At 36.2% G+C, this 15,222-nt stretch overlaps 3 pseudogenes across 1 annotated transcript; 2 read left to right on the top strand and 1 right to left on the bottom strand.

Moving 5' to 3' along the window:
- Window positions 1-9,356: 9,356 nt before the first annotated feature.
- On the bottom strand, window positions 9,357-10,839 carry LOC114076826 (annotated as a pseudogene).
- A 380-nt stretch (window positions 10,840-11,219) lies between these two features.
- On the top strand, window positions 11,220-13,023 carry LOC107018122 (annotated as a pseudogene). Its single transcript, XR_001456592.2, has one exon. The product of XR_001456592.2 is annotated as a zeatin O-xylosyltransferase-like (transcript).
- Window positions 13,024-13,242: 219 nt separating this feature from the next.
- Window positions 13,243-15,215, top strand: LOC107018123 (annotated as a pseudogene).
- The last annotated feature ends 7 nt before the right edge of the window (window positions 15,216-15,222 follow it).

The raw sequence follows: 15,222 nt of genomic DNA, 5'->3' as shown, positions 1-15,222 counted from the left end.
ATAAAAATCATTCATTTAATTTATATCACGACTTTCTTTGTCTTCTCCGACGAAGCACAATCAACCCATTACCACCATCAGTTCACCTCCACAACTATATTTGTTCTTCTTTTTCGACAAACCATTAGCCACCAAACAATCACCTAAACCACCACAAAACAACCACTCAAAATAAAAAACAATCACTGAAAAACACCAAATCGAACCTCATTATTTTATTCTTTGATTTTTTTGTTGGTGTGGCGGCGAGCTCAAAGCTTCCGCCATGACTCCGTTTTCAGATCTAAACAACCAACAAACAACCACAACAAACAACAACAGTACTAAGCTCTCGTCGTTATGAATCTTTGAGGTTGTCATGAAAAATAAAAGCTGTGATAAAAATTAAAGAATGAAGAAAAAGAGGGTAATGGATAGTAAGGAAGATTTTGATTATTTTTTTTAAAGTTCTTTTTTAAAGGGTAATAGGAGGGAAGAAAGATTTTGATTATTTAATTTTGGAAAAAGACATAAATTTCTCCTTGAACTTGTCTCGAAAAATCAGTTACACGCTAAAATATTGTGATGATCTGTTACACACATGAACTTGTTTAAAGTAGTATTAATGACCCCTTCCGAAGACAATCTCAGTTTTTGTGTGAGAAAATGTTATACACGCGTTTTGATGACGTAAATAATATTATTTTATATTTTTTTAACCTTTTTCCCTTAATATTTTCTCACACTTCCCCAAAATAGTTTTTTTTAATCTTTGTGTTCTTTCTCCCATCTTCATCTCTTTACTTTTTTTAATTCATTTCTTCTTCCTTCTTCATAAATTGAAGCAAAAAAAGAGAAAACAAGACGGAAATAGTAAGATGATTATCAAGTAAGAGATATTGGCAGTGCTGATAGGCAGGGGCAACACTGTTAAAAATACGTAAATAAAGAGAATAGTTTTTGGTTAATTTTCTGTGTATTGCTCTTGTGAAAATACTATTACATTTATACAGGTAAGATGGAAAGAAATACGGAACCAGATAAGGAAAATGGTTGTACAGAATATATTACTAACATAATTAGTCTATTTTGTTCCTATAATTATTTTGCTAAATATGGATATTTTCTACACTCCCCCTCAAGTTGTGCACTCGGATTTCCAATGCTCAACTTGCGCAAGACATTGCTGAAAGCTTCAGTACTAACAGCCTTGGTTAGGATGTCTGCCAATTGATCTTTTGATCGAACAAATGGAAGTTTGATAACCTTGTCTTCTAACTTGTCTTTGATGAAGTGTCGATCAACCTCAACATGTTTTGTTCTGTCATGTTGGACAGGATTTCCAGAAATACTTATTGCTGCTTTGTTGTCGCAAAATAACTTGCAGGCTGTTTTCTGAGGAAAACCGAGTTCATTTAGCAGTTTCCTAATCCATAGGATTTCAGTTATTCCTTTCACAATTCCTCTGAATTCAGCTTCCGCACTTGACAGGGCTACAACCTTTTGCTTCTTGCTTCTCCAAGTGACCAGATTCCCTCCTACCAAGGTGAAGTATCCAGAAGTGGATTTCCTTTCATCTCGGTCTCCGGCCCAATCTGCATCGGTGTAGGCAGTTATATCGAGGCTATCATTTTTCCCGAAGTAGATCCCGGTGCTGCTTGTACCCTTTAGATATCTCAGAATCCTCATTACTGCTGTCATGTGATGTATTTGGGGTAGATGCATGAATCTACTCACTATCCCCACTGCATATGCAATATCTGGTCTTGTGTGGGCTAGATAAATGAGTTTCCCAACAATCTTCTGATATTGTTCTTTGTCAGTTGCCTTTGCCCCTTCTATGACCTGAAGACCATGATTTGCTATAATTGGAGTGTCAGCCGGTTTACTCCCTAACATTCCTGTTTCAGTTAAAAGATCAAGAATATACTTTCGTTGGTGAATAAAGATCCCTTGCGTGGATCTTAAGACTTCTATACCAAGAAAGTACTTTAAGTTTCCTAGATCTTTCATCTCAAATTCCTGAAACAACTTCCCCTTTAAGGTAACAATTTCTTCTTCATCATTTCCGGTGATGATCATATCATCTACATATATAATTAGACAGGTGATTTTCTGATTTGCCCCTTTTATGAATAAAGTATGATCAGAATTACTCTGTCTGTACCCAAATTTCTTCATAGCCTTAGTGAACCTTCCAAACCAAGCTCTTGGAGACTGCTTTAAGCCATACAGGGCTTTCTTCAATTTACATCCTTCTCCATCTTTAAAGTCATGAGAATATCCTGGAGGGGGTTCCATATAGACTTCTTCTTCAATGCTTCCATGGAGGAAGGCATTTTTAACATCGAACTGATACAAGGGCCAATCTTTGTTTGCTGCTACAGAGAACAATACCCGTATTGTGTCTATCTTGGCTACTGGGGAAAAAGTCTCTGAATAGTCGATCCCAAAGGTCTGAGTGTAACCCTTGGCCACCAATCTTGCCTTGTACCTTTCAATGGTTCCATCTGCCCGGTGCTTAATGGAGAATACCCATCTACACCCTACCTTCTTCTTCCCTTTGGGTAGAATACATTTTTCCCATGTGTGATTCTTTTCCAAGGCAACATATTCATTTTCCATGGCTTGTCTCCACTTCTCATCTTCAAAAGCTTCTTCCACGGTTCTGGGAATGTTTGTTGAGTACAGGGAGGTAGTGAAGGCAACAGCTGTGTTGGACAAGTTTTCATTGCTGATTCTTTCTATGGGGTATCTGGACCGTTGATCTTCATATTCCGGGTCATACCTTTTGGGAGGAACACCTCTCGTGCTTCTGTGAGGAAGCTCATATCTGTTTTGACAATTATCACTAGACACAGAGTCAGTAGGAACAGTACACAATTCAGAATTTACCTCAACTGATGTTGACTCAGGGTGCTCAGTGGTTGTCATTGGAGTGGTTTGAGGAGAGGGAGCTGATACAGATGTTTCAGAGTTGACGTCGGTGGTATTGCTTACTTGCGTTGGAGGATCAAGGTCCATCATTTCTGGATATATTAACCAGCTAAGGTCATCATTCGTAGTCTCCCCCTGAGGACCAGGCTGGGTATAGTAATAGGAGTGTTCAAAAAACTCGCAGTCAAGGCTGGTGTAGATTTTGTTTTGAATGGGATCATAGCATCGGTACCCTTTTTGAGTAACCCCATACCCAATAAAAACACATTTGATGGCTCGTGGTTCAAGTTTATTTCTGATTCTTTTTGGGAGATGAACATAGACAACACATCCGAACACCCGTGGAGGTAGAGAATGATAGGAAGGGATGGACACATGGGAAGAAAGAGTGTCAAGAGGAGTTTGGTATGCAAGAGGTTTGGTAGGTAGTCGGTTGGTTAGATATGTGGCTGTGGCAATGGCCTCTGGCCAAAAATGGACAGGGACATGGGATTCTAACATAATGGCTCTAGTAATCTCAAGAAGGGTTCGGTTTTTCCGTTCAGCTATCCCGTTTTGTTGAGGAGTGTCCGGACAGGTAGTCTGGTGAATGAGGCCATGATCAGAAATGAACTGTTTCATATCTAAGTTTATGTATTCTCCTCCGTTATCAGATCGAAGAATTTGAGGTTGGGCAGCAAATTGGGTACAGATCATGTTGTAGAAATTTATAAACACATCATATACTTCAGATTTATTTTTTAGAAAATAAACCCAACTCATACGGGTGCAATCATCCACAAACAAAACAAAATAGGAATATTTATAAAAGGCAAATTCAGGTGCAGGACCCCAGACATCAGAATGAATTAGGGTAAATGGCTTAGAAACATGAGTTGAACTGGGAGAATAAGAATGTTTATGACTTTTTGCAAGTACACATGCTTCACAGTCCAAAACAAAATCAATGTCCTTAAAAGAGGGAAATAATCGTTTAAGATAACTTAAAGACGGATGACCTAGCCGTCGGTGCCACATCCAGATCTGATATTCCGGCGACCCTTGAGCAAGCAAAGCGTTACCCTGTTGAGTCACCTCGTTCACATAGTATAGACCTCCTCTTTCAATACCACGACCAATGATCCGCCCCGTCTGAGCATCCTGTACAATACAATCAGAGGAAGTCATTAGAATTGTACAGTTTAGTTCCTTGGTTAATTGACTGACAGATAAAAGTTTGTGGGTAAGACTTGGAATTAAAAGACAATTTTTTAAATGGATTTCTGATGTAATATCCACATCTCCGGCTTGAGTAATTGGAATAAACTCCCCATTTGCAGTTTGAATCTTAGTACGGGTAGTTGATGTGGAGGAGAGAAAATCGGTTGGATCGTATGACATAGTGTCCGTGGCCCCACAGTCAAAAATCCAATTGGACTTATTGCACATGAGACCCACACTTTGTTTTTCCTTGGGTTTTTTATATAATTGGGCTTCTGATTTTTTGGGCTCAAGGGCTAAAGGGTCAGATTTTTTTAGGGCCTCTTGTTTTCCCTCACTTTCATTTCTAGAGGACGGCTCCTCTAGAATTTTCTCTCTTCTCCTTCCCGTCGCTTCCTCTGTCTCCATCCATGGTTCACCGGAAATTTTGGTGAACCCATCTTTGCCACTCATACCTGTTCTCCTGTCGGTAACGCTGGTCGACGAAGCCTCGCCGGTACCCGCTCGCCTGTTGGTGACAGTGGTTGACGAAGCCTCGCTGGTCGGTTCTCCTTCTCCGATGGCGGCGTTAGCCTTGCCGCCGGTCTTTGTTACCTTGGTGGCGGCTTTACGCTGTCTCAGATCTTCCCACCATTCTGGGTAGCCGATGAGCTTAAAGCATCCTTCCTTGGTGTGTTTGGTTCCTCCGCAGTGGCTGCATTTGAGGTGAGTTTTGTCCTCTCGCCGGAATGATGAATCTGACCGGCTAAATGAAGAATCTGACCGGCGTTGAGTGACAAGACCACTTCCGATCTCTGAGGGACCTCGTTCCAGTGATGAGTTGCCGGTCATTATGCCACGACGAGCAATTTCTCGTCTGATGGTGGCATATGCGGCATCAATGGTTGGAAGGGGATCTAGATTTAGGATGTCTCGCTTTTCTTTGTCAAGTGAATCATTTACACCGGCCAAAAACTGGTACAGCCTTTGTCGTTGTATAAATGAGTTGAACAGTGTGATGTCTTCTGCGCATTTCATTGGGTTCGGCATTCGTCTATCGATTTCTTTCCATAGGGTATTCAATTTACTGAAATAGACCTCTATCGTGTCTATCCCTTGTTTCATAGATGTTGCCTTTGTGTTCAGATCATAGATCTGCAGTTCATCTCTGCCGCTACTGAGTAGAGTTTCGATGCCTTTCCATAAATCTCGGGCAGTTTTGTAGTCCAAGAATTGATTCACGAGGTCTCCGTCAATATTCTCGATGATCCATGAAATGACCATCGAATCTTTTTGAGCCCATTGCTGGTATTCTGGATCGTCTGGTGAAATGGGATTGACGATGATGTGATTGAGTCTTCCCCGACCACCAATTGCTATCTGCATCAGTTTACACCATTTGGTGTAGTTGGTGAAGTTCAATTTTTCCGCGACTCGCACTGTTTGTGAAGTCCCTGGTTCGATGTTGGTTGAATTTTTGTTGAGTGTTTGGAACATTTGAAACAGTTGTTGCATATGTTCCAAAGAAATAAGCTGGTTTGGATTTTCCGGTGGGTTTTCCGATGGGTCTTCCATTTCGGTAGATCCCGGTAGATGATGAGTACGAAAAACCGTCGAAGATCGACCTTACGGCTCTGATACCATGTTAAAAATACGTAAATAAAGAGAATAGTTTTTGGTTAATTTTCTGTGTATTGCTCTTGTGAAAATACTATTACATTTATACAGGTAAGATGGAAAGAAATACGGAACCAGATAAGGAAAATGGTTGTACAGAATATATTACTAACATAATTAGTCTATTTTGTTCCTATAATTATTTTGCTAAATATGGATATTTTCTACAAACACCATTATTGTCGGTGAAACAAAAAAATTCACAGATCTGTAAAATTACTTTCAGATCTGTATTTTTCTTTAAAATTATTGATACTTACGGATGCAAATTAAGCATTTCATTTGTAGTTTTTGTGCGTAGTGAATAATCAAATATGCTATTGATGACGGCTGAGACAAAATGACATTGTGATTGGTGTTCTGATAAGAATAGTTAAGACAAATATAGAGTAATCATTTTCTTCAATTGATTTTGAAAATTTTAGGTAATATAATTATGAATTTTATGAATAAATAATTATATGATATTTTCAATAGAAGTCGTTATCTTTCTAATGATTTTTTTTGCAATAATCTTCTTTGGTGGATCCTCTTATGAGTTTGAGAATGAAGATTATAAAGTTAATTAAATTGAAACATTATTAACTTAGATGAAAATCATCTTCTTTTCTACTCCTTTCTAGTTTTTAAGAGTTATTCCGTAAGAGTTTGAATATATGTCCATAGATATGAGGCTAAGGAACAATAATTAATAGTGACAAAGTTGATAAGAACTGTTGAAGAAGAAGATGTCAAAACAAAAGAAAATGTGAAAACATTTTTAAAAAAAATTGGGGGCACAAATTAAAAAAACAATATTATTGACATAATTAATATATTAAAAATTATAATACTTTTATTATATAATGACCAATAAGATAGTGCCACGTGTTTAAATTTGTTATTTTAACATTTTTTTTCTTCTTCTCACGCATCTAAAGGAAGGTGAAGACACTTTCTCTGCCATGTCATCTTCAAAGGGGACATTAATACCACTTTAAACAAGTTCAGGTGTGTAATAGATCGTCTGAATAGTTTAAATGTGTAACTGACTTTTCGACACAAGTTCAAGGGGAATTTATGCCTTTTCCCTTCAAATTTTTACTTTAATTTTTTTGTGACGCGCGAGTTTTTATTTATTTTTTCACGTCAGTTTTAAGGAGTAAATAAAGCTAAAGTCACCTATGGCCTCTCAAAGTAGTCTGTATAATTCCCTTAATCACCTGAAAAACCTTTGTTTCCTATTATACACTTCAATCTTAAAAAATAATTTCCTATTGAACATTTTTCTTACACTTCGTCTAAAGAGAATGTGCGTGTAATACACATGCATTTGATGTGGCAAAATGAAAAATCAAATGAAAAGACATGGAATTTTGATTTAAAATAATTATAAAATGAATTTTGAATATAACAAAATTCTAAAAGAAAATACTTTAAACTAAAAAAAAAATACTCCCTCTATTCCATTTTATGTGGCACTTTTCGTTTTTCGAGAGTCAAACAGTCAGTTTAACTTTGACTAAACATTTGTGTATGAAAATTTTCAAATATTTTGAAATGAAATTTATATATTTGTAAACTACATAAAGAGTACTATAAGTCACAATAATTAATAATTCAAAATATTAAACGAATCTATGAAAAACACACCATAAAAAATAGACTTGTTTGAATCTCAAAATGCGAAAAGTATCACATAAAATAAAACGAAGGGAATAAAAAAATTTATACAACCCCTAATCCCAACCCCGCACCCACCACCTCAAACATCTCCATTCCTTCTCTTTCTCTTTATGTCTTTTTTCTTATTTTTATTTAAATTGATGGTATTTTCTTAAAAAGATGTACATCATAATCTCTATTTAATCCAACAAAAATTGGTGATCTCCAACTTTTTTCTGAAAAAAAAAAAGAAAGTAAACAATGATAAGATGATTTCTTTTTTTTTTAAAAAAAAAAAAAGAAGGAAATTTGTGGGGGGAAATGGTGATAGATTGTATTGAATAAGTGATTGTAGTAGGTGTGTTGTTTTGAAAGAGAGGAAGAAGAAAAAGATTGTTATTTATTAAAAAAATAATGAAAAATATAAAGAAAATATTTAAAAAGAAAAGGAAAAATGTTAAAATATTGATTTCACGCGCATACCAAGATGTGAATTACATTTTTTGTGTTATATCTGCATAAAGTGTCTAAATGGTTCAAATTCGAGAGGATAGAGGTGTTCAATAGATACTTGTCCTAGTTGAAGTGTCTTAAATGAGTTATGCAGAAAACTTTAATGTGCCGCAGATGACTTAAGTCAGTAAATAAATTCACTTTTAAGTAGTAGAGATGTGTAATAGATCGTCATAATAATTTAAGTGTGCAACTCACTTTTTCTGTACAAGTTTAAGGGATAATCTATGTTTTTTCCTTTTGTTTTATTTTTATTTTTATTATATATAGTATTAAAATTGATATGGTAACATACAACGCATGTTCATAGCGATTAGTATTATATTAAATCAAAATAGTTATGAACAAGAAAATACTGCTAAAGAGAAAACCAGACAATTATTACGAAAGTCAATAATCAAGAATTATTTTTTAAAATTGTAACAATGACATTTGGTAACATATATAGAAGAGCAAGACACTACATGAATAAAGTTAATACTACGACATATATACATGATGTGAAAATTAAAGTTAATTTTTTGGAGGTACAAAAGATATCTTAGATATTTCGTAGAACTTTTTAGAATTTTGTAGAGTAACATCTTTGATATTTGTACTTGAGAAAAATCTAAATTGTCTAGAGTATTAGATATTGTAAAAGATGTTAGAATAGTCATTTGTAAAAAAATCAAAAAACAAAGACATTTCCAAGCAATTCTAGAAGTCTTCAAAAATCTTCTTTCTCCCTTCCAGCTTTCTTTTTTTTAGTTGAATCTTCTGATCGTCATTAACAATCTTGGGTTAGCAGATGACGCATTGGAATACCACCAAGCCTAATCTCATATCGAAATGCGCAAAAATGTCAACCACCTGTTTTTTATATATAAATTCTTAAACAAACATGACAATATTAGAGATGATCCATGTAGTTGTAACTTGTAACCTCCATTTTATCTCATAATTTTTTTTCTTTTTCAATAAATAACAGATGAAAACTTAAATGATGACAATGTAAACGAAGAGTCATCAGGATCATTAGTCCATGTTTAACTACATTAGAAATTATTCATGTGGTTGTAGCCTCCATTTTCATCTTTTATTTTTAATTTTTGTTGATATTTTTTTTTCAAAATCAAATTTTATAGAATAAGCAGTGAATAAAGAAAGTAGTTAATTAATGAATGAAGTACCCTCCCCATGAAATTAATTATTCGTAGATTTCCTAGGTTAGTCAAAGTAAATACATTTTTAAGATTAATTAATTAATCTATCAAGGATATAATGGGCAAAAAATGGTAATTCATGCATAAATTTTATAAAATGACATATATTGTGGTCCAGCTATTTTTGAAAAAGGGCGACATATATTATGGGACGGAGAGATTTTGGGCATAGATTGAGGGGTACCTGTGCATGATATACCATCCATAAAGGTTGTTATTGAAATGCTTATAAATTGTACAAAAGTAAACACAAACAAGTACTTAATTATACATCTACAATTGGTGGATTCAATTCTAGTTAAACAAAACACAAACAAGTATTTATCTTGTGATATGCGCGATGAAAGAATCCAACTCTATTTGAGAAGTACCCCCTTTCTCTATAGGACTGTCTTACAACTTCTCCCAATTCTTCTGCTCTTTTTCTAATCGCATCGCCTTCTTCTGATGCCATCAACTTCCTCACGACATTCTCAATAGTGGATGCACTTACTACTTCCTCGCGTTTCTCCCATTCTCTTACAATCAGTCCTATTTTCAACATTTCCGTCACCAAGAAACCGTTTCTTGGTTGATCAGAGTACATTCGTGAACCCGCCTGTAGACGAATGAGCCAATATTTCTGGTTGTGGTGCCCATTCTCTTACCACTAACCCGACCCCATTTACTCTTTCCTCAAATCCTTCATGCAACTCAACTTTTCTATCGATATCTCCTCTATCCGCGTCTCTCAACACCCATATAAACCTCTGTTTACTCTGCTCTAATCCCATCGCGAGCTCCTTTATTTCCCTATCAGAAAAGGAAACTGTTGTTCCAAAAGATATATAAAGTACTGATCTTGGAGGTTGTTTGTTAAGCCAATCCAAACATATATTCTCCCTATTTGATATATGATCGAATTTAGTAGGCAGATCCAGGAGTTGGAATGTCATGGAAATGGACTTTGGCTATGTCTGAAGGATTTAAGGCGTTGGCTCGAATCCTAGCTTGACGATTATGTGTAGCTGAGCCAACATAGTAGACAGGAAGACCATAGGAGGAGATTAAACATGAAAGTTGAAGAAGTTGGTTAAGATGTCCTTGAGCTGGAAATGGAACCATAAACTATAGCTACTTCCATCTTGTTTCTCATCGCTACACACATGGAAGCGGAGTTTTGTACTTGTGTTGTATCCTCCCTGTGATCTCTTACTTGAGCTTGTGTCATGGTAGTAGCAGGGTTTATCTATATTCATCCTTTTATATTTGAAATGTTTGCTTGTGTGAAAAGAAAACAAGTCATATCCTGAACATTATAGGACATTAGAACGACAACAAACTCGTCTTGCTTTAGACAAAATGTCTCTAAAGTCTAAAAGAAGGAAGCAATGGACTCGCGAAGAAGCATACAAGTGTCTCAAATCAAGGGGATCTTGGCTGTGTCCGGAGGATTTAAGGCGTTGGATCGAACCCTAGCCTGATGGTTGTAGTTGGCTAAGCCATTGTAGTAGCTGATTGAGATGGATACTTTAGTATTTTTCTCAAAATTATATTAATGGAATTTGACATGTTTAACATGGAATCTAACTCCATGTACCTGTATGAGTTCGTTCACATTGTCAGTTCCAAGTCCAGATTATCGTCAAGGGTCAATCGAAGAATTACACTGAATTTCTTGTTGTTTGTTGTTGATACAATCATTAAGATTTCCTGATATGAAATATGTTGTTGATATAATTTCATAACTAGTACTGTACTATATTTTATTTTATATACAAAATATTTTAGATAAGTATGAATAAGATTGTTATAGTGATATAATTTTATATAACGTGTACTGTAATATAACATGAAAAATCAATCTCATAAGAAAATATAGTATTATAGAAAAGTTTGACTATATGTTTTTGTATATAATAACTTGGACAAAATGACTTGACTTTATAACAACATGACACAAAACATTATTTTTTTCGAAGAAAATCACGATTGATGATAAGATTTAAATCCACCAATAATTGAGGGATGAGTGGCTGGTAATGATAGATATAAAAAAGATGGATTTAGACATTAAAAAACCTACTAATATTTTCAACACAAATTGTGTAAGTCAATGTTTTTTTTATTTCATATTTCATAAATATAATATTATTAATCATTTCAAGAGCAACTTCAAAAAAATTTCAAGTTCAAATCTCTAAGACAGAAGTACGAAATTTCGATTTTTATAAATCATTTGTAACACAAGCTCAATCAGGAGACATGGAGGATCAGATAGAAGTACGAAATTCCGATTTAAAACAAGATGAAGTGGCTATAGCCATGGTTCCATTTCCAGGACAAGGCCATCTTAATCAACTTCTTCAACTTGCTTGTTTAATCACCTCATCATATGATGATCTTCCAGTCTATTATGTTGGCTCAGCTACACATAATCTTCAAGCTCGTGTTCGAGCCAACGCGTTAAATCCTTCAGACATAGCCAAAATTCATTTCCATGAAATCCCAACACCTGATTATACCTCTCCTGCACCTGATCCTAATGCATTGAGCAATTTCCATCACATCTTGAGCCATCATGGGATGCTTGTATGCTTCTTCGCGAGCCTATTGCTTCCTTCTTACGCGATATTTCCTCAAAATCAAGACGAGTCGTTGTTGTTCATGATTCTTTAATGTCCTATAACGTTCAGGACGTTTCATCCTTGCACAACGCGGAATCCTATATATTTAATTGCATTTCTGTGTTCACTTTCTACTGTATTATATGTCTGTCTGTTGGAATGTCTGTTCAACTTGAAGAGGAATTGCTTAAAAAGTTACCTTCCCTTGATGGAATTATGACGGATAAAATCAGAGATCGCGGAGCTTCTCAGAGTCCATATTTAGATATTAGATCAGGTGATATACATAATACAAGCAAAGTGATTGAAGGTAAGTTTCTTGATTTGTTAGCACAAGTAGCAAGTGATCAGAACAAGAAAAATTGGGCAATTGGACCACTTTTGCCTACTAAAATAGATCGTATCTCGAATAGGGAGGATATATGTTTGGATTGGCTTAACAAACAACCTCCAAGATCAGTACTTTATGTGTCTTTTGGAACAACAACTTCATTTTCTGATAGGGAAATCAAGGAGCTCGCGATGGGATTAGAGCAGAGCAAACAGAGGTTTATATGGGTGTTGAGGGACGCGGATAGAGGAGATATCTTTACTGAGGAAGCTAGGAGAGTTGAGTTGCCTGAAGGGTTTGAGGAAAGAGTAAAAGGGGTCGGGTTAGTGGTAAGAGAATGGGCACCACAACCAGAAATCTTGGCTCATTCGTCTACAGGCGGGTTCATGAGTCATTGTGGATGGAATTCTTGTATAGAGAGTATAACTATGGGGGTGCCTATAGCTGCTTGGCCTATGCACTCTGATCAACCAATGACTGGTTTCTTGGTGACGGACGTGTTAAAAATAGGCCTGATTGTGAGGGAGTGGGAGAAACGCGAGGAGCTGGTGAATGCATCCACTATTGAGGACGTCGTGAGGAAGTTGATGGCATCAGAAGAAGGCAATGTGATTAGAAAAAAGAGCAGAAGAATTGGGAGAAGCTGTAAGACAGTCCACAGAGAAAGGGGGAGCTTCTCGAATAGAGTTGGATTCTTTCATCGCGCATATCACAAGATAGACTTCATCTTCTAGCTCTCAACAACTAATGAATATTGATTCAGAAAAACAAAGAACATTGCTGGTTACTTGTTTATGTTATCATTTCGATCGCGTTTACTATTTTACATCGTGGCAAGAGAGATAGTTCTTCTATTTGTATAATGTCTTGCTGTAGCCATTTTCAGTGTGATTCTGTTGGTCTCTCGATAAAGAAAATGACTTACGCGATGATAATAACTATTAGTACTTTAGTAGTTGAGTGAACATCTGAGAAATCGAAGTGAAAAGTTCATCACAGCTGATTTTCCCAACAAATAGTAAAAACTTGTTATGTCTTCAAATATTCCCAAAAACTCTTTGACTTAATTACTATCCTTAACTAGAGACATGAGGTTCGAACATTAATCTGAGATCACCTTTGGCATGAAGTGTTGTACCTTTCAAAGTGAGACTTTTTATTCATGATCTCCAAAATCAATATCAAACATCGAATCGAAACAAATTGTTCCAAAAAAAATATATACTCCTTTAGACAGACTTGAGTGTTTTCTGATATTATGTAGTCCTGGAGCATTACAAGATCATTTTAAAAAACAGACAAAAATATAAAGTAAACAAAACACTTGAAAAGAGAAAACAAAAATGAAAAAGTATCTAGAAGATCAATTATTATTACTAGCTTCCAAAACTATGATGAGTGGTCACAATAGTACTTCTGCAATCTGCACCACATACTTTTCTTTCCTCACATCCAAATTTTTGGTCATATGATATGTCCTTTTGTCTTGTATTAAGGTGAAAGCTACGTATCTACGATTGATTTCTGTATTGAAAACGTTCTCGAACTTGGTGGAAATTATTAGTTTGGTCCTTGAACTATTGATAGTCTTAAAAACATCCTTAACTTGACTAACTAAGTTAAGATACACCCCGTTCTACCACATGACATAGCAAGTGGTCTCAAACTCTCGTAGGAGCAAGGGGTTCTTAGTAAAAAAATCAAGAGAAGTGTTGACTTGGTGAGGATTTAGTGGTGTATTTCACTCATGTCGCAAGATCAGGGATGTAGTTAATTTCAGTTGGTCAAGTAATGGGGTGTGTTTATAAGGCCGTCAATAGCTCGGGAATAAAACTAATGATTCACGCTGAGTTTTAAGCGTGTTTTCAATGCTTCTCTCTTTAAACAATTCTCATAGACTTAAATTTTGTTGCCTTGCTTCTACCATGACAGAAACTCAACCTGAAGAGGATCCAACAGAAGTACAAAACTCCGGTTTGTCGTCGTCCATGTATAGATGTGAGAATTTACCAAACCATGAAGTAATTATGGTTATGATTCCATTTCCAGCTCAAGGTCATCTTAACCAACTTCACCAACTTTCATGTTTAATCTCCTCCTATGGTCTTCCTGTCTACTATGTTGGCTCCGCTACACATAATCGTCAAGCTAGGATCCGAGCCAACGCCTTAAATCCTTCAGACATAGCCAGAGTTTACTTCCATGACCTTCCAACTCCTGAATTTGACTCACCATCACCTGAGTTTAATGCCTTGACCAAATTCCCATCACATCTTCAGCCATCATGGGATGCTTCTATGCTTCTTCGCGAGCCCATTGCTTCTTTCTTACGCGACATTTCATCAAAAGCAAGACAGAGTCATTGTTGTTCATGACCCTTTAATGTCCTATGATGTTCAGGATGTTTCTTCTTGGCCCAATGTTGAATCCTATGTATTTAACTGCATTTCAGTTTACACTTTATTCCATTGGCTAAGCTTATCTGGTGGGATGTCTATACAACATGAAGAAGAATTTCTGAGATCAGTACTTTATATATCTTTTGGAACAACAGTTTCCTTTTCTGATAGGGAAATCAAGGAGCTCGCAATGGGATTAGAGCAGAATAAACAGAGGTTTATATGGGTGTTGAGAGACGCCGATAGAGGAGATATCTTTACTGAGGAAGCTAGGAGAGTTGAGTTGCCTGAAGGGTTTGAGGGAAGAGTAAAAGGGGTCGGGTTAGTGGTAAGAGAATGGGCACCACAACCAGAAATCATGGCTCATTCGTCTACAGGTGAGTTCATGAGTCATTGTGGATGGAATTCTTGCATAGAGAATATAACTATGGAGTGCCTATAGCTGCTTGGCCTATGCATTGTGATCAACCCATAAATGGTTTCTTCGTGACAGAAATACTGAAAAAATAGGCCTGGTTGTTAGAGAATGGGAGAAACTCGAGGAGGTAGTAAGTGCATTTACTATTGAGAATGTCGCGAGGAAGTTGATGGCATCAGAAGAAGGCATTGTGATTAGAAAAAGAGCAGAAGAATTGAGAGAAGCTGTAAGGCAGTCGACAGAGAAAGGGGGAGCTTCTCGAATAGAGTTGGATTCTTTCATTGCGCATATCACAGGATAGACTTCATTTTTCAAAGTATTTGTGTTATTTCTC

This window comes from Solanum pennellii, chromosome 4, assembly GCF_001406875.1.
Source record: "Solanum pennellii chromosome 4, SPENNV200".
Lineage (NCBI taxonomy): Eukaryota > Viridiplantae > Streptophyta > Magnoliopsida > Solanales > Solanaceae > Solanum > Solanum pennellii.
The sequence above is the reverse complement of the archived record's forward strand: the minus strand, read 5'-3'. Positions and strand labels throughout refer to the sequence as shown.